This window comes from Amblyomma mixtum, chromosome 2 (genome assembly GCF_055824585.1).
Source record: "Amblyomma mixtum isolate Tamu chromosome 2, ASM5582458v1, whole genome shotgun sequence".
Lineage (NCBI taxonomy): Eukaryota > Metazoa > Arthropoda > Arachnida > Ixodida > Ixodidae > Amblyomma > Amblyomma mixtum.
This window is the reverse complement of record NC_143013.1, coordinates 220,742,319-220,770,166: the sequence shown is the minus strand read 5'-3', so window position 1 is coordinate 220,770,166 and position 27,848 is coordinate 220,742,319. Positions and strand designations below refer to the sequence as shown.

General features: G+C 46.0%; 1 long non-coding RNA gene across 1 annotated transcript in view; it reads left to right on the top strand.

The window, feature by feature from the left end:
- Positions 1-27,274, top strand: part of LOC149362645 (uncharacterized) — a 44,397-nt gene extending 17,123 nt beyond the window's left edge. The window contains exons 2-4 of the long non-coding RNA XR_016289031.1: positions 25,458-25,522; positions 26,040-26,129; positions 26,962-27,274. This is a non-coding gene — a long non-coding RNA (uncharacterized LOC149362645). The remainder of the gene's footprint in view (positions 1-25,457; positions 25,523-26,039; positions 26,130-26,961) is intronic.
- Positions 27,275-27,848: the final 574 nt, after the last annotated feature.

Genomic DNA, 27,848 nt, shown 5'->3' with positions numbered 1-27,848 from the left:
AATCACACACTATCCCTTCGCGTGCACCGTGATGCAGCCGTCAATTACACTTCCAAAAAACCGCGCACAAACAAAATCACGACAACTTTAACGGTCACGCTGATATCACGCCAAAGACCCATATCGCCTGCTCGTCTTAAGAAAATTGGCCAAAAAGGTTATCTCCTTGTCAAGCAAGGCCACAGATGGTGATGCCACACAGGAATCCGAGTCTTTCTTGATTAGGTAAGCCTCCACCATCTCCCTGCATACCTGATCGCTATGTTTGAACAAGACGCTGGTCCTGTTCAAATGAGGGTAGCACTTTTCGCAACCCTTGCAATGCATGGCGAGATTGGAGGAAGCCGCTCCCTTCAACGACCTACGATGCTCCGCCATCCGCTCGTTTACACAACGACCCGTCTGGCCGATGTACTTTTTTCCGCACGAGAGCGGCACCTCGTAGACAACTCCAGTGTTACACTCTGTGAACCTAGTTTCCTTCCTGTGCGCTACCAAACAACCAGTTCCAGCACGACTGCCCTCAGACTCTAGCTTTTTACGCACAGCACTGCAAATCCGCGCAAGCTTATTTTTGGCCGTGAAAATCACGTCCACTCCGTACCTCGCCCCCACTTTCTTGAGCCGGTGTGAAATTCCATGGACGTACGAATTCCCACCACACGTCTCCGTCCCTCGTCCTGCTTGTTATTGGAACCACTACTTCCCTTCTTGGCCAGGATCCTCTCGGAGATCTGAGCCAACAACTGCTCCGGAAACCCGGCTTCCTTCAGCCTCTCCACCTGTGCCAGGAAGCTAGCCTCAACTTTGTGGTTACAGGACTTTGCTAGGGACGCTTTTAAGCAGGACGTGGCTATACCAGCCTTGACTATTTTGGAATGCCCCGAGCTAAAGTTCAACAGTGGTTTCTTCGTTCTAGGGTGATACTACCAACACACAGCATTATCCAGGTACTCGATACTGAGGTCTAGAAACTGGAGGGTATCCGAGCTGGGCATCTCGAAAGGGAATCTGAGGCCACCACCAGCATCCTTGAACATTTTTACGACGTCCGGAACCGCCCTTGGAGAGTTTGACTTCAAAATGATCATGAAATCATCGACATAGCGGAAAACTCTTAGCGCTTGATCACCAAGATCCTCCGCCAGTTCCTGATCCATCCTGCTCAGATAAATATCGCTCAATACAGGTGCAACCCGGGAGCCGATGCAAACACCTGACTTCTGGACGTACACCTTACCGCCCCACCCAACAAAGGTCGATTGCAAGTAAAAAGAAAGCAGTTCTAGGAAACTCTCTGTTGAAACACCGCATTCCGCCATAAACACCAACTCGTCATTGTCTTTAACAATGCAGTCTTTCACTCTCTTCATCAGCTGAGGATGGGGCAGCGAATAAAACAAGTCTTCCACATCGATGCTGAAGGCGCAGTACTTTTTTCTGTCCAGCGCTGACAGGAACTCAACCACATTTTCAGAGTTGTTCACCAAGAAGGGGTCCAAAAGATTGAGTGATCTCAAGTGCCTCTGTAGAAACCCCGACACAACGTGCTGCCATGTATCCCGTTCAGAAATGATTGCCCTGAAAGGGACGTCCGGCTTGTGAGTCTTTGCCGTAAAGAATAAGTCCAGAACCGTACCTTTACCATTCTTCACGGCTGTAGCCAGTCCTTCAAGGTCGCTTCCTTGCAGCAGCGCCACGGCTTGCTTTCTGATGGCAGCGGGCTTTACAGCTACTTCCTTGAATTTCTTTTTGACTGCCTCACCCGCTTTTTGGGCAAAAATCTTTTCTGGGGCGAGGACAAACTGCTTTCCTAGAACTGCTTTCTTTTTACTTGCAATCGACCTTTGTTGGGTGGGGCGGTAAGGTGTACGTCCAGAAGTCAGGTGTTTGCATCGGCTCCCGGGTTGCACCTGTATTGAGCGATATTTATCTGAGCAGGATGGATCAGGAACTGGCGGAGGATCTTGGTGATCAAGCGCTAAGAGTTTTCCGCTATGTCGATGATTTCATGATCATTTTGAAGTCAAACTCTCCAAGGGCGGTTCCGGACGTCGTAAAAATGTTCAAGGATGCTGGTGGTGGCCTCAGATTCCCTTTCGAGATGCCCAGCTCGGATACCCTCCAGTTTCTAGACCTCAGTATCGAGTACCTGGATAATGGTGTGTGTTGGGAGTATCACCCTAGAACGAAGAAACCACTGTTGAACTTTAGCTCGGGGCATTCCAAAATAGTCAAGGCTGGTATAGCCACGTCCTGCTTAAAAGCGTCCCTAGCAAAGTCCTGTAACCACAAAGTTGAGGCTAGCTTCCTGGCACAGGTGGAGAGGCTGAAGGAAGCCGGGTTTCCGGAGCAGTTGTTGGCTCAGATCTCCGAGAGGATCCTGGCCAAGAAGGGAAGTAGTGGTTCCAATAACAAGCAGGACGAGGGACGGAGACGTGTGGTGGGAATTCCGTACGTCCATGGAATTTCACACCGGCTCAAGAAAGTGGGGGCGAGGTACGGAGTGGACGTGATTTTCACGGCCAAAAATAAGCTTGCGCGGATTTGCAGTGCTGTGCGTAAAAAGCTAGAGTCTGAGGGCAGTCGTGCTGGAACTGGTTGTTTGGTAGCGCACAGGAAGGAAACTAGGTTCACAGAGTGTAACACTGGAGTTGTCTACGAGGTGCCGCTCTCGTGCGGAAAAAAGTACATCGGCCAGACGGGTCGTTGTGTAAACGAGCGGATGGCGGAGCATCGTAGGTCGTTGAAGGGAGCGGCTTCCTCCAATCTCGCCATGCATTGCAAGGGTTGCGAAAAGTGCTACCCTCATTTGAACAGGACCAGCGTCTTGTTCAAACATAGCGATCAGGTATGCAGGGAGATGGTGGAGGCTTACCTAATCAAGAAAGACTCGGATTCCTGTGTGGCATCACCATCTGTGGCCTTGCTTGACAAGGAGATAACCTTTTTGGCCAATTTTCTTAAGACGAGCAGGCGATATGGGTCTTTGGCGTGATATCAGCGTGACCGTTAAAGTTGTCGTGATTTTGTTTGTGCGCGGTTTTTTGGAAGTGTAATTGACGGCTGCATCACGGTGCACGCGAAGGGATAGTGTGTGATTGTGTTTCGGGTTGATTTTCGCGATTGTTGTGTTTTTTGTGCTTGTCTCACTGTGGGTAGAAGATACGTATATAGGCCTCTTCATGTGAATAAAAATTCAGTTTATAGTCTGCGCCCGTGTTGTGCCTTCTCGTTCTGTGTCTTCGTTTTTTGCGCAGTTTTCAGTATGAATTCCTACCAACTAGCCCAGTTTACCGTTCTTATTAACTAAATTTCTGTTGTCAGTGCTGCAATGTTCATGTCTGCGTGTTCCTTCGTTGTCATTCTTTCTTCTCTGCTGCAATTTATTAATGATGTGCCAACTTGCTACGCAATCCATCTTAATAAAACTCAATTCCAGCAAGTTATTAAAAAGTGTTTCAAAACGAGGACAGCAATTTTCAGATCGATTGCATATTCTTAGACTTTTGAAAAGCATTCGACCGTATCGCGCATTCCGGTTCAATGGCTAAACTAATTTCTCTTCAGCTGGGTTCATTAACAACCAAGCTGAATCTCCTAGCAGTTCAGAGCAGTTAAATGTCACTCATCCCCGCTTAGCGTACAAAATGGTGTACCTCAAGGTAACGTGCTTTGCCCATTTTTGTTATTCGTTCACATTAACTATCTGTCATCTAACGTTACATCTGCCATTGACTGTTCGCAAATGACTGCATCAGTTACAGAAAAATAAGTTTATCTGCCGATTACCTAGCACTTCAAAATGACCTTGATCACATAATCCTGGTGTTTGTCATGAACGTTGGGCGCCAGTTGTGGGTTTCTACGTGGACACAGGCCACCACCCACCGCGGGTTCGAGCTTCGCGCGAGCCAAGGGCCCCGATCAGCCGTCACCACACACACTCAATCGTCACCCCGTCCCGGGGGCGCGCGAGGAGCAAGGCTCCGCTGCGCGCACGAAGCGACTCGAGTAATGCGCGCCGCTAGCACGCCGCTGCAGGAGAATGTCCCCGCGGCAGTGCTGTGATCTCTCTCTCGTGTCGACCGTTGGGCCGGTTGCGAGAGAGAGTGGGCAATCAACGCAAGGTACGCCTGTCGGAGGTCGCTGGACCCCGCTGGACAGGCTCGAGCCGCTGCAGGTCAGAGGACACGTGCGAGCGAGCTCGAGTAAGCACTGGTCCGAACGGCAAAGGCCGGCACGGACAAACAGTAACGTACGTTCCTTACGCTGTCTCGGAGGGATCTCCCTCTCTGGGCCCCGCTCTGACGGTCGCGGGATGCGCGGCCGCCAAAACGGGTCCCGGATTCCCGCCAAAAGGCGCCAATGGCAAAGGCCCTTGGGGAGCCGGGGCGGAGCTGTGGCTAAATGACAGTGATTAGTCACCCAGCCGCCTCTCCACCGCCTGAGGCGGGAGCAAGGGAAAGAGGAGAAACAACGCGGGCGGCCGGCACAGCCGCGCAAAGGCGACGGCGGAAAGCCAGATTCCCACACATTGAAAATCGAACTTAATGGTATCAATACTGGCTAGCCGCTCACGCGTGTTCATGGAAATACCTCGGTGCTCATATTTCCAGTAATCTCTCCTGGTCACCTCTTTTACAGAAAGTAATAGCCGAAGCATTACGCACATCAAAGTATCTAAAACTTAGTCTCCATGAGACTTCCGCCGCCGCTCGTAAGATGGCCTATGAAATATTTGTTTGTCCACAGTTGGAGTGCGCACCACCCCCTTGATCACCCAATCAGGCTCAATTAAATTCCCTGAATTGATTCAAAATCCTGCAGTAATTTCATGGCCACAAGCCGTTGTTCGAGTGTAAAAACGCTAAATCATCCCTCTTTCTTCCGACATCGCAATCATGAAGATTAATCACCCTGATATGGCTAATTCACAAGATTGTCTAGACTGCAAATTATGCAACTGTGCCCCACAACTAACATTACCGCACCTCAAGCTGTTTAACCAACTTTCTTAGCTTCAGACGTCTTTCTGATGGAATTGTTGTTTTTAATTCATCCGCGTGGACGCAGGCTATAACTCATTCACACGGTCTTCGGCACACATCGTGAACGGCCGTGGTGAAGTTACTTCGGCAGCAGAAATCACGGCCATTTTTTTTCTAAACACTGAAGCGTCAATACCTGTTGTATAATGTAGTTCTGATTGCTTAGTGATGTGTACTAAAATCTATACTCACTGTATAGTCATCCTACTCATGCTCCTGATATTTACTCCATTTGTGTAATCACTCGTTCCCCTTCACACATTGCTACTATCCTTAGAGCCTGTAAGGAAACAGCAATAATTAAATAAATATATATAAATACTAGTCCCATTACCGCGTGCTTCCCTCGAGCGGCAGTGATACTGGTACCCACGGACGTAGGCCCTAAAAGCTTACTTGGTTAGCTCGTGCGCTGCAGTAGCCAGACCATATTTTATGCGCCATATGCCTAGTCGTCAGCTCATGAGAATGGACTACTGTCACGCTTTTGGCGATTTTTAGCTATAGATAACGAAGACCTAGGTGTCTTACAGTGTTTAAGGCATACGGCCCTATACAAATGCCATAAAACCACCTAGAGACGATTGCGGTGGCAGGAAGCATTTGTTAGCGAATTTTAGAAGGACAAGTACGAAGGGGTCAGAAAAACGCCCACAATAGTCAGAACGCGTTCCGTTTCGTACCGAAAATTCTCGCGGGTGCAAATTACCTCAATAGGTTTCAAACACATGCTATAAAACGGTTGATTTTCCTGCAAATGAGGCACGGATATCTACATTCAGTTGCGTGTGGTGTTCGTTACACCGACAACAAAAGTACGACGTAGAGCTTCCCTTCAGATGGTTCCCTTTGCATTGCATTTTTCACGCATAAACCTAAATATGTGCGTTCTGCAAGCTGGGCCGTTTGAGCCATTTTACCTCGGAAGAATTGTCTATGGGCAATCTCCGGAGGTGAGGATGTTCACATTTTCGGCTAAGATGCTGACGCCGGTCGCGCAACTCATCTAGCCGCCCTACGCGCATATAGAGAGGTGACAACCATTTAATATTGCCACACTCCTGGGCACTCTCGTGGCGCCGTCTCACGGCCGAACTGCCCTGACCGCGATTCTGGCTATCCTTAGCCATGGTGGCGGGCAGTGTTTTTTTTCTTCTTCCTCGTCTCTTCTGTGTGGTTCCCCTCGGGAGTCTGCTGCTGCCTGGCGCTGCACAGTAAAACGTGTCCTGGCCGTCCCGACTGTCTAGCCGTGACAATATAAACCATGAGGTCTTGGACCATGACTTCTGGTTATCCTAAATTTCACTGCTCCGTTAACATCTATCTGCTATTCGGTGTGCTTATGACAGCGCAACCGAATGGACAGCTCTCTGCGTTTAAATAGTACTGCGCCCTCGGTGTTACTATTATGTCTTAAACGGAAACTTCTGTGCTCATTTCTTTCCCAATTAGGGTACTTTTGTAGTGGTCCGATACAGTTTGGATTGGAGACGGGACAGACACTTGAATGCGCTACCGCCGGCGTTGATGTCGAAGTAGGTTTGCCCCTAGCTGCCCTAGGAGCAGGTAAGTGTGACCCTCTGAGGTGGTCGAAATTTCCGGATCCCTCCACTACGGCGTCTTTCATAGCCTTAGTTGCTTTGGGACGTTAAACCCCATAAACAAACCGACCAACCAACCAACCAACCAACCAACCGAAACCGTAATCACATGTTGACAACACACATATGACCACAGCGGCAATCAACGTCACGCCTAAGGCAGTGATTCCTACTCCGAGGTGCTACTTTCCACAGCGCAATACAATAATAAACGACACACACGCGATTCGCGCTGCATGCGTGCTTTCTGTTCGTGTCCGCCTGCTGCGGAAAGAGTATAACAATGAAGAGGACACTTTCGATGCAGGCACGTTGCGCGGTACGCACGCCACTATGACACCCTCGTACCGAAGAGGACGGCGGGCTAAAATGTGGCCTATAGGATTTTGCTTTTCCTATTCAGAGGACTTTTGCAATTCACTACGAATGCATTAGCAAGCACGGCGCGTTAAACTTCCCAGGTGTATTTTATTAGCACATATTCATACAGCTCTGTCATACTACCTGCCCGTATTAAGTGGCGGTTAACTTGCTTCTCGCCCTAAAAGGTGGCTAGAAAACAAGAGTCGTGTAGCTGAAAATAGATTCGCTTAGTATTTAGGCGCTTAATACAACACCTGAAGAGCTTTAAGTGCGCCGATACTTCAGAGGCCACGTTAGATGCGATGAACAAAACATTTAGGGGCACACTTAGGCGCTGATTACGTGTGAGGATGTGATAGCATCGCTTTGCGTCCACAAGCGAGCTTGCGATATGGTGCCAACCCGCTCTCATAGACACCTTTATATTTGCTGGTAGAACGTTCGACTCTCGTTTGTTGGCTGAGTCATGTTATGAATAGCGCTTTCGTGCTACATCTCACGCAGATTCTAACGTAACCGGCCCCGTACTTGTGCGACAATTTGGAGAGTCACAATTTTTTATCCAAAACCCCTTTAAGGAACGAAACGGGGTGTCATTCTAGGGGTAGATGTATATTGGAAGCGAGTCTCTGTAATGTCTCGACAGCAACGGCCACATTCGTGGTTGTAGTCGTACCACGAGACTAAAATAGGTTTTAGTCCAACATCTACTGTAATTCTATTCAAATCCTTTGTTGGCGATGCAGTTGCGTCAGCAGTAGTAATTTATATCACTGAAGAATATATCGTATTTTTCCGCCTTTGATGTCGCCACACTGTTTCGGCCAATCGCGAGTTTTTTCAGGACATTTTTATGCGACGCCGGATTTTCGTATCGATAAGGCAACTAATGCTTTCGCATATAACTTGCTGTTATCCATGAACCCAGGGATCCCTGGAGTGCTTTTATATAACAGGAAAATTCCGAAGTATTGCCACAATGCAGCGATTAGTGCTTGTAGTGCTCGCCTCAAAAGCCTAGGCAAGAAGACAAAGAATTTCAGTTGTGGCAGCTAACGGGGTGCCTTCTGGCTTTCAGCTGATATATCCTTTGGGAAGGCGAACGGTTCGCTTGGCGTAAAGTGCCTCTGAAAGACTCAACGGCCGTTGCCAAAAGTCTCCGGTTTCTGTAAGAGATCACACGAGAAAAGCTCAACCAGATAGCCAGTACCCTCGTCTAAACGACCACCTGTTAAAAAGCATGCGCGTGCGTGACGAGGGGCCAATAGCAGCGGAGAAAGAATGCCACCTGCATCCCTTACGAGCCTCTGCAGGTGTTTAACAAACAAAAACGAAAGCTTAGCGAATACCAGCCATGTGCGTCCTTAGTGTGCACGGCCGAAGGCTGGGATGGGGCATGTTTATTTTGTTCGTCTGTGCCCCTGGGATAGACCGTGAGGTGTTTTTTTTCTTGTTTGTTCTGCCGGAACTCTGGCTAAACAAAATCACAAACACAATAAAAAGATACTCCCAATCGACTCATGGAATTTGTGCTCCCCCGCTACTACGTGCTTACTTGGTTCCTTGTTCAGAATGGAGCAGAATTTACAATATATGAGTTGCCGCAATGCAACTATGCTTGGGTAAATGACGAATAGGAACTGCCTGATTCTGTGTAACTATGGTGTCATTCACAACGTTTCTCCCTGCACTGCGCCTCAACAAAATGTACAAGATTTATGTAAGGTACAGTTGTCGGCGCCAAGTTAGGACATTTATTCTAAGCTGCCCGTAGTTAAATAATGCTCATTGAGTGCCTCGCGCTCACGACCTATGCAGTCATGGCAGTCGAGCGTATCGAGAAGAAATGTGTTGGCCAGTCACGGACCGTTAGTATGTGTGAACGTATTTTTAGACTGATAGCTTTATTTACAGAAGCAAGTGTCGCTCCGCCGCAAAAGTAACGTGTTTTAAATGCAGAGGCTTTAGACAGTCGCGCTGATAATGCGAACTGTTCTATCAAATTCTGTACTGTCTTTGCTGTCCTAACAAAGGATTTCCGTGAGCGGAATATGAGCTCATGCCACAGCTCATCAACAATTTGGACGTCATTTACGTGACGCAGAAATGCCATCAATTGAGGGACGTCTTCATAAGCACAAAGCAGAACATGATCGGGGAGTCACTGAAACCAGACATTAAAAGTGCGCCGTTCTTTTTTGTAGACGAAAACTGGCCATGATTTCCCGGGTTGCAGTGGACATCTACATAGTCATTGTGCCGTATACCACAGCACAGTTACGTGTATTTAGTCACCTTCATGGTGAATAAATTCACCTTCATGGTGAATAAATGGGAACATGTGCATGCCAGACTTTAAATTAATACATCAGTCGAGGAATGCGGCCACCTCAAGGTATCAATATAATCGTGAATGGTAGCCGCAGTGCCTGAAAAGTGTATTAATTAAACTGAGTTTATAAAGAGCTCACGCTAAGAATTATCCTCTTTTCGTACTCCTGGTCGGATAGCATGTGTATGAAAAGAGCCTTCATGACCCATGCCCAACAATTCTGAACAAAATCATTTTTGAACGGGAAAGAGTTTATGTGCCCCATTTTTTTATATATTGCAAGATTTCACGATAGCAATCAATATATCTGCAGAGCTCCCGTCGGCAGGATTTCAATTTTTTGTTATTAATATTTTCGCTATCGTCAAAGGCTTTGCCCCTTGGTTTTTATGACAGCCTTAACTGCTCGATGAGAGAGATGAAAAAACTTCAGAAGAAAAGTTTGGCTACCATGAAGAATGGACGATTACCTTTATCATTTATAATACAGTACCTTAAAATTTTCTAATATTCAAAATTTTTGTTCAAAAATGTCTCATATTAGCGCTTTGTTTGTTTTCACAAATTCGAAGGAGCATATTTTTAAACACCCTGATATTCTGGAGGTGATTTTTACATGATACTTTAGCTTCAGAACCCCCCGTCCCCACCGTATCGCTTCGTAAACATCACGTGATGAATACTCTGCCTTCTGCTGACTTTAGGGCACGTTACCCTTAGTACTTTCAAATTTGAAAATGCCAGCCTCATTCCGCTAGCACACCACGCCCGCTGTGAAAGAAAAGAATCGAATTTGTATCTTGTGTGCGCTCAGCACGCCACAAAGTGTTCACTTCACCGTAGCAGCTCAACAGGCAATTTAAACCTCATGTCTATGCTTTCGACATGATGTACCTTTGACGACATGATGTAGCCTTTGACGATGCTTTTCATGTCTGCTAATCTGTAAATCCTGTTTGACGATAACGCTTTTTGAGTGCTTCCCTTTTTTTTTCAAATGTTTTTATCTCTTCTTCTCTGTTATATTGCCTGGTTTCATGCAATAAACTTCAGTTGTAAGTTAGCGCCCGTCCTGTGTGTCTCCCTTGTGTCCGTGTCTTTCTAGCGCTATGTGGCAAGTGAACCATCACCAACTCGCCCAAGCTTCCACTCTAGAAAAAAAAAGAACAATGGCACGGTAAACACGAACACCTCGGTTTGCCAAGCCTACAGAGTGTTTATGGCGTTGCAACGTCACATTTAAATGGAAGAGACTGGCCCAGCTTGCCTTAGCCAATCTTGTTAAATGCATCGCTGGGCCAAAGGCACTGCTCCTCCTTTGCAGTTTTTCGCCATGCCATATGTGCGGAGAGGTGTGGGTTCAAAGCCTTAACGTTACAGAAAGTTGGCTGCTTATAACAGGTGGGAACAACAGGATGCAGTCCTGCCGACGAAGTCGTACTTCAAGCATTTTTTGTGTTTTCAGCGTTGCACAACTATAGCAGGCGGTGCAGCCGCATATTTTTTATTTGAATATTTCGGACGTTTTCCCCTTCGTTAGAGCTAGGTTGGAGGGTGCCAGAAGTGGCTGCACCGAGTCGCACAACGACTGCTTCATTGGGAGCGTATGGCTATGAGTCATTGGCGAATGGAGCGCCAAAAGAATGTGCGCGTCCGCATACGTTCGTCTCACACATCTGGTATGAGAGCCTGTAGAATCAGCCGAGTACGGTGCTGCATGCAAGAGAAGTCGGTTCCTCGTCGAAACGTTTTATTTATTTATTTATTTATTTATTTATTTATTTATTTATTTATTGTACCCTCAGGGCCCGAAGGCATTACAGAGGGGAGTGGGAATACATAAAAAAGTCAGTATAAACAGCAACAACAAGAAGAGAAAACAAAAATACACCAGGAATACATGACAAAGTGAAAACACAGGAAGGCAATGAGATTAGAATGCAGTGGGTATATATTAAAACAGTGTGTAGACAGTGAAAGGCAATTTTTATACAGTAATAAACGACACATACTCAGAAAGAAACATTAAGGACTTGACGAAATGCATTGTTATCAGAAATACCTGCGATGTTGTGGGCAAGGTGATTGCAGCTGACACAAGTTCGGGGTATGAATGAGTCATGAAAACATTTGGAGTGACAAGATGGGATTCCAACTTTATGACGGTGATCAACGCGTGCTGATATGTAACATGGTCTTGACAGTAACTTAGGGTTGAGAAAGCTGTTGTGGTAAATTTCATAAAAAAGACAATGAGGCTATTGATCTGCGGTGGGAAAGAAGTGGTAGGGACAAACTTGATTTCATGGCGGTTACACTGCTTGTTCGGTGATAATTAGAAAGAATGAAACGGCATGCGCGGTTCTGCACAGCTTCTAAATCTAAAACGAGTGAATCGATGCCAGGGCTCCAGACAGATGCAGCATATTCTAACTTGGACCGTACCAATGTTTTATAAAGTAATAATTTTATTGAACTAGATGAACGTGAGAAATTTCTGCGAAGGTACCCAAGCATGCGATCAGCGTTATTTATTATGTATTCAACGTGAGTTTTCCAAGACAGGTTACGAGAAACGTAAACACCCAGATTTTTATAACATGACACGGTTTCGAGAGACACGTTGTTAATGTGATAAGAAGAAGGGGCATTAGAGAGACGAGAAATGCGTACATGTTTACACTTATTAATGTTTAGTTGCATGTTCCAAATAAAACACCAGTCAAGAATCTTGTTAATATCGAATTGAAGAAAAGAGACATCATTACCATCTTTAATTTCGCGGTAAATAACACAATCATCGGAAAAAAGATTAATTGAAGAAGAAATGTTAGCCGGTAAGTCATTTATATAGATGAGAAAGAGGAGGGGCCCAAGAACTGACCCCTGAGGCACTCCGGAACGGACAGGCAAAGAATGCGAGTTTATATTGTTCGCTGTTACGAATTGTGAACGGTAAGAAAGAAAGCATTGTAGCCATGCAAGGACATTTGGATCTATGTTCAGATTGCTTAATTTAAGAAAGAGAAGCTCATGCGAAACAGTGTCAAACGCTCTCGAGAAGTCCAAAAATATGCAGTCTGCCTGAGACCCGTGGTCAAGAATGCAATGAAGGTCATGTGTGAAACATATTAGCTGAGTTTCGCATGAAAAAGACTTACGAAAACCATGCTGGCCAATGCTGAAAAAGGAGTTAGATTCTAAAAAAGAGATGAGATGAGAATATATTTAACGTGTTCCATGATCTTGCACGGAATACTAATGAGCGATATAGGTCTAAAGTTATCAGGAGAATGTTTATTTCCGGACTTATGCAGTGGAATCACCTTCCCAATTTTCCAATCATTGGGAATACAACCTGTTGCAAGAGACTGTTCAAACAATTTAGTAAGAATTATGGAACAACAGAACTTTGTATTAATTAAAAACTTCGAATTAATGTTGTCAACACCGCAGGAAGAGGAAACCTTAAGATTTTCTATGATGCACTGGATGCCTGACGCGTCGAATATAACTGGATCCATAGGAAGAGCTTCAAAAACAGGGCACACGCGATGAACAAGAGAAACATTGCTAGAAAATGCCGCAGCAAATGTATTGTTTAGAACAGAAGCACATTCGTATGGAGGAAAGGCAACACCATCAGAAAAAGTAAGTAGTACTGTGGAAACGTCTTTCTTGTTAACTACGTTCCAAAATTGTTTAGGATTAGTGACCAGCATAGCAGGCAGGGTGTGGTTTAAAAATGTGTCCTTTGCGTTTTTTAGCACACCTTTGTACTCTGCAGCTGCGGAAAAGTAGGCCTCCCATTGTTGTTTAGAATTCAACAACTTCGCAGAGCGGAACAAGCACTTCTTTTTATTGAAGAGTCTTTTTAAAACATTATTAAACCAGGGTGATTCCCGATCGCACTTCAAAGATCTTAATGATACAAAAGTGTTAATGAGATGTTCAACGATATCCTTGAACAAATCCCAGTTAGTGTAAAGAGAACGCTGTAAAAAGCCTGGTAAGTAATCGTCCAAAAAACGAGCTAGTTCGCAGTTAATAGCGTTAGAGTCAGCCCGTTTATAATCTCTAATTTGTTTAGTCGGACTAACTCGGATACACACAGGAATTTGTACATCAAAATGGAGCAAAGAATGATCACTGAGACCAGGTAGGTAAAAAATCGAAGGGATAAGATCAGGAACGTTCGTTAGAACAAGATCTAAAACATTCGATGAGGATAAAGTGGTTCGGGCCGCCGCGGTGGCTCAGCGGTTATGGTGCTCGGCTGCTGACCCAAAAGACGCGCGTTGGATCCCGGCCGCGGCGGCTAGAATTTCTTTGGAGGAGAAATTCCAGAGGCCCGTGTACTGTGCGATGTCAGTGCACGTTAGAATAACCCCAGGTGGTCGAAATTTCCGGAGCCCTCCACTACGGCGTCTCTCATAGCCTTAGTCGCTTTGGGACGTTAAACCCCATAAACCAACCGATAACGTAGTTCGAGTAGGTTTAGAAACTAACTGCGAAAGATTGAAATCCATAGAAGGTGACAAAAACTTTTTACACTCCGTAGAAAAAGAGCTGCGATAAGGTGATGTATTAGTCCACACGATACTAGGGTAGTTAAAGTCGCCAGCTAAGACAATAGGTGTACTCGGAAATCGTACAGCGATCATGTTAAGGGAATCATGCAATTCATCAACGAATGTTGGGCTCGAGAACGGGGGACGGTAACATATACCCAAAATCATTCTCTTAAAACGTACACTAAGTTCCACCCAAACCAGTTCCAGGCTAGTTGGAATATTAATAGGCGAGGCTACAAAGTTATCCGCGACAGCTATTAAAACACCTCCTCCAGATCTCTCACTTCTGTCAGATCTAAACACGTTATAAGGGAGTAATTACTCATTGGCATCCACCCAAGCGCAGCCATATGGCTACAAAGGAAAGCTATACAGCTTTCTCAGAAACTTCGTAGTTAAAGAAAAATTCGTCCTGGTCCGGGGTTCGAACCCGGGACCACCGCTACACCGGAGCAGTCGCTCTACCAACTGAGCTAACCGGGACGGCAAGCTTATGGTAGGACGAGAGCGAATTGATCAATAACTCGAAGTGGGAACAGTGTTGGTCAAATGTTTAGGGGAATCCCCCAAGGTGGAGTAAATTTGTAATAAGGGAGTAATTACTCATTGGCATCCACCTCATTGGCATAATTACTCATTGGCATGCCGATGAGTAATTACTCCCTTATTACAAATTTACTCCACCTTGGGGGATTCCCCTAAACATTTCACCATCTAAACACGTTATAGCGTTTTTTATAGTCAAATAGTTCAATGTCCGCTATCTCGGAAGAAAGCCATGTTTCGGTCAGTAAGACGACATCAGCATCACACAAATCAATGATAGGATTAAGTTGATCGCGCTTGGGTAGTAAGCTTCGTATGTGGGAAAAAAGAAAAGAAAGCAAGTTGCCAGTATCGGACACCGGCCCACTGCCCCTCGCGCAGCCCTACGGCGCGTAGGTCGAGCCAGAGGTACCGTGATTTGACTGCTGATTGTGGACTGGCGAAGGAGACAATCGATCATTCTGCTCAGCATGTGACGAAGCAGCGATACCGTGACTGGAGTTACTATCAAGAAAAATTGCTGATGCCCGAAGATTAGCCTCCATGAAAACGCAGTCGCGAGCAGGGTTATAACTGTAGCATTTGTTCTTAATGTACAGTTTGTTGTACCTAAGCTTGTAAAGTGAGTCCTGACCCTTAGCGAACTGAAGCAGTTTTTTCCTGGCCTGACGCGTTTCTAAGGGGTAATCTTCATTTACGGTGATACATCCATCTTTAAGTTTGGCTGACTGGGATAGAATTTGTTGTTTTGCTTTAAAGGAGCAGAACTTCACGATGACCGGGCGACATTTATCATCCGTAAATGTACCAATCCTATGAGTACGTTAAAACGCATCCTTCGTAAGCGCCGGACTGAAGCAGTTAGAGATAACGCTCAGAAGCTTGTCTTCCGTTCCTTCCCATGTTTCCGTTGGACTGTCACGTAAGCCAAAAAACAATAGATTGTCTCTTCGCTGCCTGTCTTCAAGCTGCGACTGACTAAGCCGCAATTTGGCATTCTCGCTAATCAGGATATCAGCGAGTTCGCGCTAATCAGGTTATCAGCGAGTTCGCGCAGGGTCAGCAGCTCTTGTTGAGCCTCGTCAGAAGCAGACGCTTGAAGTTCAACTGCCGGCAGCCTCGCATCGATATCGGAGATATTCTTTTTCATAGATTCCTGATTTTCTTTTATTTCAGATATGGAAGCAATTAATCGTGACTGTTCGGTTTCCATTCTAGCAGTGCGTGAGTTAACGTTCTGTAATAAAGTTAACACGTCATTAAGCTTTTCCTGTTCAGAGTCGTCCGTTTCACTGTTCTGAGAACGCGTACCAGGGCCAGGGTTAAGTTCGACATCACCCGGCTGCAGAACCAGCTGAGCACACACATCAAACGACTGCACATGCAAACCTAATAGCACTTGTGGGCGTGGGAACAGCACAAGACAAACAATGCTAGATTTCTTTGCAAACATAGGAACGTCATTACTAACCTGCATGAACAAACGCATGCTGTCAAGCAACCGTGCCACGATGCTGTTCACACGCCCACTGGAAGGCACGGGCCGCTGGCGTTCGTTTATATCCAGAGGAAATGGGGATGTCGTAGGCGATGAGCTAAACTTCTGCGAAGGAGCCACGGTCCAAGAGGGTTGCCAGGACGGGTCATATGAAGCCAGGTCAGCATAACAGCAATAAAGTGCAGGTGCAATCCAAGTGGTGTCTGTTGGAGCGGTAGATGCCACGTAGATCTGAAGATATCCCGCTATCTGCATGAACAAACGCATGCTGTCAAGCAACCATGCCACGATGCTGTTCACACGCCCACGCTGTGCTTTACGGCTGAGAGCGTTTATTGCTCCTAGTATGCGCTGTTTTATCTTTCTGTGCGTTGTGTTTCACGCAGCTCTGTGCATTGGTAAGTGGTGGTTCTTCCAATTTAAGTGTTCAGGTGCACGCCGCTGACTGATCTGCTGTGTTGGATGCTGTTAGAATCTTAGGCCGGAGTTAACTTATGACGCTTTTTGTATATTTGGGTGGTACAGCGCTATAGTCATAGCTAGACGAATCAGTTGAAGAGGAAGACTTTCTTTGCTCAAATCAGCCCGATTGAAGCTAATGCCAAGCTGGATAGACTCCTTGCTCCACTCAGTCTACTTGCCTACGAAGTAAATGGGGAAAGAAACTGTGAAGTAAAAAAGAAAATCGGAGGAAATACTTATGATCCACCTTAAAGGTATGGCGCGACAGCGTTAATTGTTTAATGGCCATGCACTCGGGACTGATCGTTCTCGACTTTAAATTCATAGATCCCTGGGATCCCTCATACCACTACTGGAGCAGTGGTGCAGCGGTTAAGCTATGCGCCACAATCTTTCGATGGCTGTTGCTACCATCGGTGGGGCTTATGAGACAAAGGCTGCTCTTCCCGAGTAACCACTAGCGACCAATCATTAATTTAACTGCCACCTGCCACGGTAGTCAGTTTGCTCACTGTCCAGTGGGCAGAATGTGATGACGCCCTAAGGTGATATGCCGGGGCCCCTCTTCCGCGTAGGTGAATTAGAACGCGGACCCTATTGTTCAGCCCCCGCAGGGGTGTCTGATTCATGCAGACGTTGGTGAGTTGCGACACCACGGGTACCTGAGCATCCGCAGGGACATCCCCGCAGGGGGATGATGGTGAACAGGGCGTCACCACGGACCCGAGCACCCGCGCTTAGCCGTACGTGGCATTGCCGTGTCCGAGGAAAAGGGGATCCTGGTGGTTGAGCCGATGCCGAGAGTTTGGACCCTTAAGGCCCCTCGGCGGAGGCAACACACCACTTTGGCCGCAGCTTCCTGTAGACGGCACCTCCGGCCTGACCCGACCGGGGGAAATCGGCAGTCGCCTTTTCCTATCCTCCCCTCTATCTTTCACTTTCCTGTCTCTTTCTTACAACTCTCCTGTTTCCTCCTCTCTTCTCGGTGTTTTCACTTTTCATAGGCGGCTAGGGTTAGCCTTGTGTGGTGTAACTATCCTGAGTTGCCCATATTTGGTTATAGCAGTGGTGTACAGCTGGCGCGGCCGGGCTTGGTTTTCAATTTCCTGTCCCGTCCCCTTGTTGGGCTCCATGGTGGGTGGCTGGCACCATGGCCGAAGAACATAATTTTTTATGGCATCCCTTACATCAAACAATGATCGCACTCCAAAAAGAGTGCGGACCGAAGAACTTACAGCCCAGTACTTTCAAAAAACAAAACAAACGTTTCCAAAATACCACGTCATCCACAGTGAAGCTGAAAAAACTGCCAGAAAATTGTCCCCCTTCATAGTTTCCAAATGTCTGACCGATGCCTTGGGCACGGGCTACAAGTTGTCAAAAATGCCTAGCGGTGACCTGCTTCTGGAAATTAAAGACAGCAACCAGCACTCCAAACTGTCCAGCATAGTTTCAATAGGGGACATTCCTGTCACAACAACTGCACACCGATCCTTGAACACCGTTCGTGGTGTGATATCAGAGTTTGACTTTCTCGACCTGACTGAAGACGAAATGCTTGAGGGTCTCAAAGACCAAAATGTCACAAATGTACTTCGCATCAAAATCAGAAAACAAAGAAATACCAACCAAACATCTCGTCCTCACTTTAAACTCCAGCACCCTCCCAGAATACATCGAAGTAGGCTACTTGAAGATCAAAGTCCGACATTACATCCCAAACCCCAGAAGATGTTTCAACTGTCAGCGATATGGCCATAGGTCGCTGAGTTGCCGTGGTCGACAAACGTGCGCAAAATGCGCCTCACACGAGCATGTCTCTGAGAACTGTGAAGCCGCAGCCCTGTGCTGCGCAAACTGTGAGGGAGATCATCCCGCCTACTCACGATCCTGCCCAAGATGGAAAACTGAAAAAGAAATAATTACTCTCAAAACAAAAGAAAACATTTTAGTCAAAGAAGCTCGTAATCGACTGTTACACAACATCAACACATTCCCTTTCACTACAGGAACAAATTTTGCTGATGTGGTGCGCAGGGGCGGCACACCACACCGGTCTCCGGCCAATGCCCAGGCAAAGCCTGAGGCAGGGCCTTCCCCGTCCCCGCCAGGCGCAGCCAAGGCTGCCCTGCCAGCTATCAAAAAGGGCCCGCCGGCCCCTCAGTCGGCTGCCCGCAAGGCTTCCCCCAGTCGGGAGAGGCCTGTAAACCGCACACCCGCGGGATCTCCGCGGGCCTCCAGAGCCTCTAGCGAGGCGATGGACACAACGGAGAGCTCGCCTCCACTGCAGCGGCGGCGCAGCTCTCTTGAAAGAAAAAGAAAAGATAAGAGCCCAGTAATGGCACCCCCAAAACCAGTATCGTAACTTTTTAACTACACTCCCCAAAATTGTCCAACATGGCTTTCCTTATACACTGGAACTGCCGTGGAGTATTTAATAATTATTCGGACATAAAAGAACTTCTAAACACACTTTCCCCTGTGGCTTTATGCCTACAGGAGACAAACTTAGGTCCCAAACAGCAGAATATCCTAAAGAAGTATAAAGTATTTCGGTGCGACCGAGAGCAGGCTAACAGGCTCTCAGGAGGTGTTGCTATTGTTGTGCAGAGTGGGGTTGCAACGCGTGAAATCAAGGTTAAAACAAGATATGAAGCAGTTGCAGTCACCGTTCTTGCTTATAAAACAATAACAATATGCTCTATATATCTTCCACCACACCTCACTGTAACACTTCATGATTTAGAGGCACTTTTTAAACAGTTACCAGAGCCATATCTGGTAGTAGGAGATTTTAATGCACATTCCTCTTTTTGGGGGAGCGATCAAACTGACAACCGAGGGCATATTTTAGAAGATTTTATTTTGTGCAATAACGTCTGCCTGCTCAACACAGGGAAACCAACATACAGCTCTCAGAGTTCAAGAAAAATGAACTGCCTAGATTTATCTTTTACCTCTCCATCTGTTTTTACTGATTTTAAATGGGACGTCCTCGATAACCCTTACGGAAGCGACCACCTGCCTGCAATAATTAGTTTATCACCATCACCGAAAGTCATCCCGAGCAAACCACGTCGCTGGAAGCTACACTTAGCAGATTGGGCGCTATTTAAAGACATGGTCACTCTCGAGGAGATCTTTTCGGATGAGCTTAGTGTCGATGAGCTGAATGAAAGGTTCACAACCTGTATTATTACTGCTGCGCACCAATGTCTTCCCCAATCCTCAGGAGTCGTACAACATAAACATAAATTCTAATACACACAAGAATGTAAGGAGGCAAAAAAGAAACAAAACAAAGCCTGGGGGATTTTTCGGAGATACCCAACGCATCAGCATCTTGTAAATTTTAAAAAGGCGAAAGCCAATGCGCGCCGCATCCGGCGTGATGCCGAGAAGACCTCCTGTAAAAACTATGTATCATCTATATAGTTCAATTACATCAAAAAAGATGTGGGAACAGGTGCATAAATTAGACGGAAAATTCTCTCCCTTTACAGTACCATTTCTAACAGCCCCTGGAACACAAACAAGTGTAGATGAACAGGCTGACATACTAGGACAACATTTCTCTGACGTTTCAAGCTCTTCACACTACACACAGTCATTCTTAAAACACAAAAACACAACTGAAAAGCAGAAAATTCCAATGACTGGTAGTACAAACGAAACATACAATACATTAATTACAATTCAGGAGATCCGAAACGTACTGTCCTCCGATAAACAGACAGCACCTGGCCCAGATCCTGTACACTATGAAATGCTTGCCCACCTGTCCGAAGCTGCTGTAGGGGCACTTTTGCAATTTTTCAACAAGATATGGGTGACCGGAAAGATGCCGGAGGCTTGGAAAAAAGCAGTTATCGTACCGTTCTTAAAACCTTGAAAGCTGACCACCTCCCCTAATAGTTACAGGCCCATAGCTCTTACAAGTTGTATAGCAAAATCATTTGAAAGTGTGCTCAACGTTAGGCTAACGTTCATTCTCGAATCACGTGAACTCCTCGACATACACCAGTGCGGATTTAAAAAAGGGTGTTCGACAACTGACCATCTCGTCCGCTTAGAAAACACAGTCCGAGAGGCGTTCATACACTAACAACACTGTCTGGCAGTCTTCTTCGACATGGAGAAAGCGTACGATACCACATGGAGATACGGGATTCTACGCGACTTGGCAGATCTTGGAATCCGGGGTAGTATGTTGAACTGCCTGAAGGATTTCCTGTCGGACCGATATTTTCAGGTGCGCCTGGGTGCAACCCTTTTGAAGAGCTTTGTCCAGTAGAATGGGGTACCGCAGGGCTGCATCCTAAGTACTACTCTTTTTGTCGTCAAAATGAATTCGATAGCGAAAATAATTCCCAACTCTATTATGCATTCCGTGTATGTCGACGACCTTCAGAATGCTTGCACGTCCTCCAGCCTGTCAGCGTGTGAGAGGCAGGTACAACTCACATTAAACAAGCTAGCAATCTGGGCAGACAAAAATGGGTTCAAGTTCTCTCCACAGAAAACAGTGGCTGTTGCATTCTCGCTTAAAAGAGGCTTGCAGATCGATCCGAACTTACACCTAAATGGAGCCACACTACCGGTAAAACAAGAACATAAATTTTTAGGAATAACATTTGATAAAAAACTTACATTTCTGCCGCACATAAACAACTTGAAAGTAAAGGCCTCCCGTGCAATGAATATCCTTAAAGTACTCTCAAGGAAACGCTGGGGATCTGACAGAGCATGCCTCCTTCATATCTACCGTTCTCTAGTGCGCTCGTGTCTCGATTATGGGAGTATAGTGTACGGCTCGGCAAGGCCTTCATATCTAAAAAGATTAGATCCAGTTCATAATCTAGGTATCCGCCTTTCTTGTGGAGCATACCGAACGTCTCCGGTAATGAGCCTTCATGTTGAAGCAAATGAGTCATCACTAGAAGATAGGAGAAAAGCACTTACATGTTCATACATTCTTAGAATAAGGTCGAGACCAAAACACGTGTGTTATTCAATCGTCACAGCTGGCCCTTCTCGAATAATATTTACAAATAAGCCCAAAGCAACCAGGCCTTTGCTAATGCGGTTTGAGGAGATCTGCCAAGAACTTGATTTATCAGAAACATTACCAAATGTTGCAGAACGTGGCGACGCATTTGGCCCTTGGTACAGTTTTCCGTCGGTCTGTGATATGTCTTACACAGTTCCACAAGAGACAAACTCCAGCAGAACACATCATACAAGAGTTCCTTACACTAAAGGAAAAATATGATATCTACACCGAGTTCTACACAGACGGATCGAAAATTACAGGTTATGTTGGAAGTGCAGCAGTGGAACGGAACTGGGAAAAAATAGTAAGGCTTCCTCAGTGTGCATCAGTTTTTACAGCTGAGTGTTATGCTGTGTTTCTTGCTACGGAGAAAATAATAAGCAAGAACATCGAAAACAGTATTATCTACACCGACTCCCTCAGTGTACTGAAAGCACTACAGTCCAGAAATGCAGTCATGCCATCACTAGGTACTGTCATACACAACATAACAAGGATCATAACACAAGGACAAAACATAAAATTATGTTGGGTTCCAAGCCATGTTGGAATTGATGGTAACGAGAGAGCGGACGCATGCGCTGCTCAAGCCCGCAACAAGGAAATACAGAAAATAAGCATTCCACATAATGATTCTATGAAGCTAGTTCAGAGCAGACTGAGGAACAAATGGCAGAGCACATGGAATAGTCAGATAAATAACAAGCTGCACTTAACAAAACCAATAATAGGAGAATAGAAATCATGCACACATCAGGAACGCTTTTTTGAAGTTATTTTATGTCGTTTACGTATTGGACACACGCACCTTACCCACAACTTTCTACTAACAAAACAAGACAAACCTACCTGTGAAAAATGCGGAGATGAACTCACAGTAACTCATATTTTAATCTCATGCATAGAACTTCAAACACTCAGAAACAAGTTTTTTACCCCGTTTTACAACCAACACATCCCTTTTCATCCGTCATTGATTTTAGGTGAAGAAGCTCTTATTGATAAGTCAAGCGTTTTTAACTTTTTAAAAGAAGCCAACGTACTCTCGAAACTCTGAACAATGGTCAGTTTTTTACAACTTGCGAATTTTTTTTTTTGAGCCACACCTCAGCCACCCTCTCGTCGTGAGAAGGCGGCTGAGGTCACTATTCTATCGGTTGGGGACCTCGAGATCCTTGCACAGCCAAGGATGGCTGCTGAGGTTGCCAACCCTTTTTAAAGCTTTTACCATAAGTCTCTTAAAATTCTGTCTTATATTTTTACTACGTCGCACGAATTAACGTTTTAGGCCCTTTACACCGCCGTTCATTTAGACTTTAGTATAACAGCTATTTAAAAGAATTTTCCATACCCTGAGCTTGGCGCATGATAGCCTTAGTTGCTTATGCGCCATTAAACCCAACTCAACTCAACTCAACCCTATTGTCCAGCGTAGTCATGGCGGCGGCGGCAGCAAGTCTTCTCTGGAAGCAGCCAGCACACCTTTGCCAGTGCGGCCCCGGTCTAAATGACGAAAATTGCTCCTAAGGCCTGCCCTAATGGACCTTTCGGAGAGGATCCGGGTGTCATCTGGGTCCAATTCGGAAGTGGCTGCCCACAGTACGGCACAGTCACTGTACGGCCGTATTCAACGACAAAGAACGTTAGGCTGAACTTTGAACACAGAGGACCTATTTCCGGTCTCTGTTTGGAGTGCTAGGCCCAGCAGTGGTGGTCAGGCTGGAGTGCATTGTCCCCGTCCGACGCGACCGTGTCTGCAGACAAAGGAGCAGTTTCCGGCGGTTTCCTCTACCTTGCGTGCCTAGCTTGCACATCTGGACTTTTGAAGAACTGGTGCAGGCCACATGTGCCGACCACCTGCTGACCCTTAGAATGCCACCTGCTAAGCTACCACTGCCTCCTCAACCTATATGGCGCCCTCCTGACTCTCAAGCTTAATATGTGATTGGGTTGTGCCCACTAGGGAGAGAGTGGGTGATAATGAACCGAAATGAACTCTTCAGGACAATCCTTCCTCGCTAGGCCCGGCCTCCGTCTAGGCACCTAGAGAATGAAAGCCCTTTGTAACTCGGCGAGAGACTTCCAGTTGCTCTTGCGTGTGCAGACTGCAAATAGTTGCTATAAAGTTTTTCCATGTCTTCTTTGTAACTACGTCTCTCTGGCTTCCTCGTCCTTGTCTGACGTGACCACACTACCAGAGTCCCAAAAAAGGTCAACCTACCGGTCTAGTTAGGTTGATTCTCCGGGGATTTTTCGCTCAAAACACAGACGCCCACTACGAGGACACCGGATTTAACAGATAATGAGAGCCTTAATGCTATCTCGTTGATATGAATGGGTGAATTTAGAAATTTGTAAAATGGCACCTGATTTTTAATGTTCCAATAGAGGCACATGAAACTATGAGAGCATTCCTAGTAGAGGGCTCCGGTCTAATTTCGACTACCTGGTGTCCGTTAACGTTCATTGACATCGTTCAGTACAAAGGGCTTTCCAATTTTGCCGCCATTTAAATCCGGCCGCTCCCACTGCACTAACGACTCTACGGACTCAGAGGCTGAACGGCGTAAAAACTAATCCACCACGGGGAAAATTTTTGGAAGATCAGACTAGGCGCCCATCCTGTTCGTCTTTCTGTGTGGTTTGTGTAGAATTTAGCGCTGCGCTACTGCACGATCCCTCAGAACGTGCAGTACGGCCGCCGCATATCGTTGACTTGACAGGCCTATATCGCATGGCGCCACCTGTCCGCGTTCAAAAAAAGCACCACGAGGAGCGGGAAAGATCTGGTCGCGTCGTGGAGGGGAGTGTAAACACCTGAATATGTTCATACACAGTGCCCACTCAGGCTTATATAGCTGCTGGTAGAGTGCGTCCTGAAACGCGAAGACCGGAGTGCGGACCCTCTTCCGGCGCCCGCTTTCCTCCTCACCCGCGTCGCATGCCCTTCGACGAGCAGCGCGGTCCATGCATGCGCAGCAACTGCAGCTAACCTGCGCCCACTCCGCTCTCCTCCCCGGCGCCTCTTGCACTCGTTCTCCTGACCACCTGCGCTATGGACCTGTGCCCTGTTCCGCCTCTTCTCCCACCCAGTGCTCCCTTCCTCAGCTCTTGATCCTCGATATACACGCCTGAGGCCGGCAGTACTGTTGTAACCATGTTAGCCTCATGGAATATCATATGATAAAGATATTACAGCTCTTCTTGTAAAAGCTAGAGTCTGTGGGTCAGTATGAAGCCTTAATTCCTCAGCACCCCTAGCGGATAGCAGCGGATCGTGACACCTTCTGGGAACTGTCCGGGTCCGACAGGTGTCTCCTCCGGGCACCTCCTGGACACTTCCACCCACACGCCGCTCATCCAACATCCACGCAATAGTGGCATGAAAAGGGGACGGCCACATCAAGATTAAAGACGCCATAACTGTGTATACGCTGCAACTGGATGCAACTGCTCGAAGTTACCATTACTGACTGCAACAAACAGCCTAAGCGTACGCTCATATGGAGGATTAAGAATAGTGCAGGTCTGTATGATAAGCAGATAAATTTGCTTGTGGCAATAAACAAGATGTTGTCTGTTGGCCTGTTTTTTGTTGATTAGATTATTTTATGTTTCCGAAATATTGAAGTTGAGGACTTAAAGCGCCTGTGCGTCTTTGACACGTCATCCTAAACGCAACCTGTTAGGTGAACCATTTTAGTGCTGCTGTTAATTACAACGGTGCTGTCTACCGCTGTCCGAGCGATTATTTCGTCTTGACTTGTAGAAATATGACCGGCAACTAATGCCGCAATTATGTAAGTTTGATTCTCACCTCTCTGCAGAATTTTAGTGGCGGATGTTAAATGGGAACCTGCTTTGAAATTAGACTAAGAGAAAAATAAGTAAAAAGCTTTTGCCTGAATAAGCGAATATGCCTTAAATATGATACAACCTGTTGTATAACAAGTGATTTATGCGTTTTTCCTTTCTAGATATGCAGCTTCTTGGCGACCAGGTACCTTTGGTTTCCAATTGTAGAAGGGCAATTGATGGTAATGTAAGTTTCAAAATCTACCTGTATTCTGATATCTGTCCTTCTTATGCGTGGAGTGTACGCGCGACTCAGGAATGAAATCATAATCTAATCGGCTTCTGTACGCGCAAAATATGCTTTAAATTTTCTACACCTTATGAAAAAAGGAAGGCATATAAAACAAGAGTTTCGAAAGAGAAAAAGAAAAACATGATGCCGGAAGCGCCACCGTAGCTTCCGGTTTAAATGACGGTGCCATTTGAGAATGCACACGAAGGACTGTCAGCTGAAAATTCCATCCTTTTTTCCACTTTCATTGGCCTTGAATGATATATTCAGCCAATTTATGCATAATCATTGCTTATTATCTGTGGCCGATGCTGCTTTTTCTCTGAAGAAAGCACTAATATTTCCTCGTAAATATGAGCCCTATTAATTGCGTGTGCGGCTTTCATGACAGTATGGTGGTAATAACAGTTTATTCTATATTAGCTGTGCCCGCATTACTCTTACCTTACGAAACCCATTTTTTTCGCAAAAGGTACTCGGGGAGTACGTAAGCAATTGCGTTTACCTCTGTCAAGGACTTCCCTACCAGTATGCCGAGGAGGATGATGGTAGACCATGTGTGGTGAGTCAAAATTCAAAAATTACATAGCAGCTACTAGGCGCAAAAAAGTATTCTGTACGACAAAACCACTGTTGCGACTGTCCAAGGAAGAGTTTTGGTTCTCATGCGCAAGAATATGCTGTAGTTATTACAACATGTTTTGTTGCTTCCTGCGGTTTTCCTGGTGATTGTTTGCTTTAAATTGGCTCTGACGAGAGGTCTACATCAGCTATAAATGAGACGATAACGTACTCATCTTGCGATATGCGTTGTGGGGCTAGTTGGTTCATTCCCAGAATTCGTTTTTGCTCACACTAAGACGACACAATAAGACAAGGGAGACCGGACGGAGCGCAGGACTCATCCTGCGCGTTCCATAAAACAGGAGCTGTCAGGCCTAGAAACTCAAAAGATGTGCCATAAAGAAATGGGATTATCATAATGTGCTCAGTGGTTGTCTATGCGTTGTTTACTCTCGTGCAAGGAAGAAATGGAATTAAATCAAGTATATAGTGCCTTATTTTATGCAACTCTATTTCTTCCCTTTCTGCAGAAAAATTTGCGTGCAGCCACCAGCTCCTATAAGTGTTTTCCTGGTGTGTTTATCCCTGCCTGAAAGCAAACGAAGAACAGTAAAATATTATCAATTTATTAAAAATTATCAATATATGAACCGTTTCTAAGCAGAAGCGCTCATTTAACAAAGATGATTTTTCTTGTCCGTGAACTCCAAGGTCTTATCGCTTACACGCTGCTCCCTTTGGACGACATATGTGTGAAGGTAGGGAACGCACATGGAAAGGGAATGCTCTTTGTATTCTTACCACTAATTTTTTTTTTTCGTGCATTTCAGAAACTTGTGGATGGAGAAAGACTTGAAGGTTTTTGCAAGGACGGGCAGTGCGAAATCGATGAGACAGCAAGATGACGTCGCTCAAACCGTAATTCTGGATGATACCAAAGGAACTCTGAGACCCCAATGATATTTATGTCCGTGTTTATATCGGCCTGTCATATTCTTGCTGCAAAATATGAAAAGGGCGTTTCGCGCCCCAAGTTTAAAGCGAGAATAAATTCGTGATATTTGTGAATCCTGCGATATTTATAAATATGCTCGCAATAAACGCCGGCAGCAAGATGTAGGCAAGTGAGCATGTGTTTTAGAAAAAAGAAACTCGGTGTTTGCTGTACAGCCATTAATAGCTTCGGGAATAGTCGTCCTCAGCCGATCGCAGCCATGCACTGCGTCCTATCGCTTCATCTTTGCGCAGAAAACTAAGTTATGCCCTTTTGAAGCGAAGAATGTGCCTGAGAAAAAAACTGTCCATCCTGTAATCAATAAAGCGAAAGGGCTACGCTCGAGCCAAGAAAATGCCTTCCTTAAAAAGCAAGAACTTCTCTCTATCTCTCACGGCGACCCCCTCCCGCCTTGAGTGTCCAAGTAGCGCTGACTAAACGGACCACACCCTCCTCCTTCCGCATAGTGATAGCGAGGTTTGCGAAGTTTGCTTTTGGCATGCTATAAAAATTAAAGATGACGAGGAAAGTTTTCATTGGTGTGCAATGTTCAGTGCACGAGCGTTAGGGCTCCCACTCAGCCGCTTAGCCGTTGCCTGTGACTTCGTTCTGTGTGCCCACCCGGTTGTGGGCAACCTGCTCTAGGAGGCCCACCTGCCACCTAGGCGGGAGGTGGCAGGTGCATGTCATTCAGAAAAGCTCAACCGAGAATTCACTGAGACT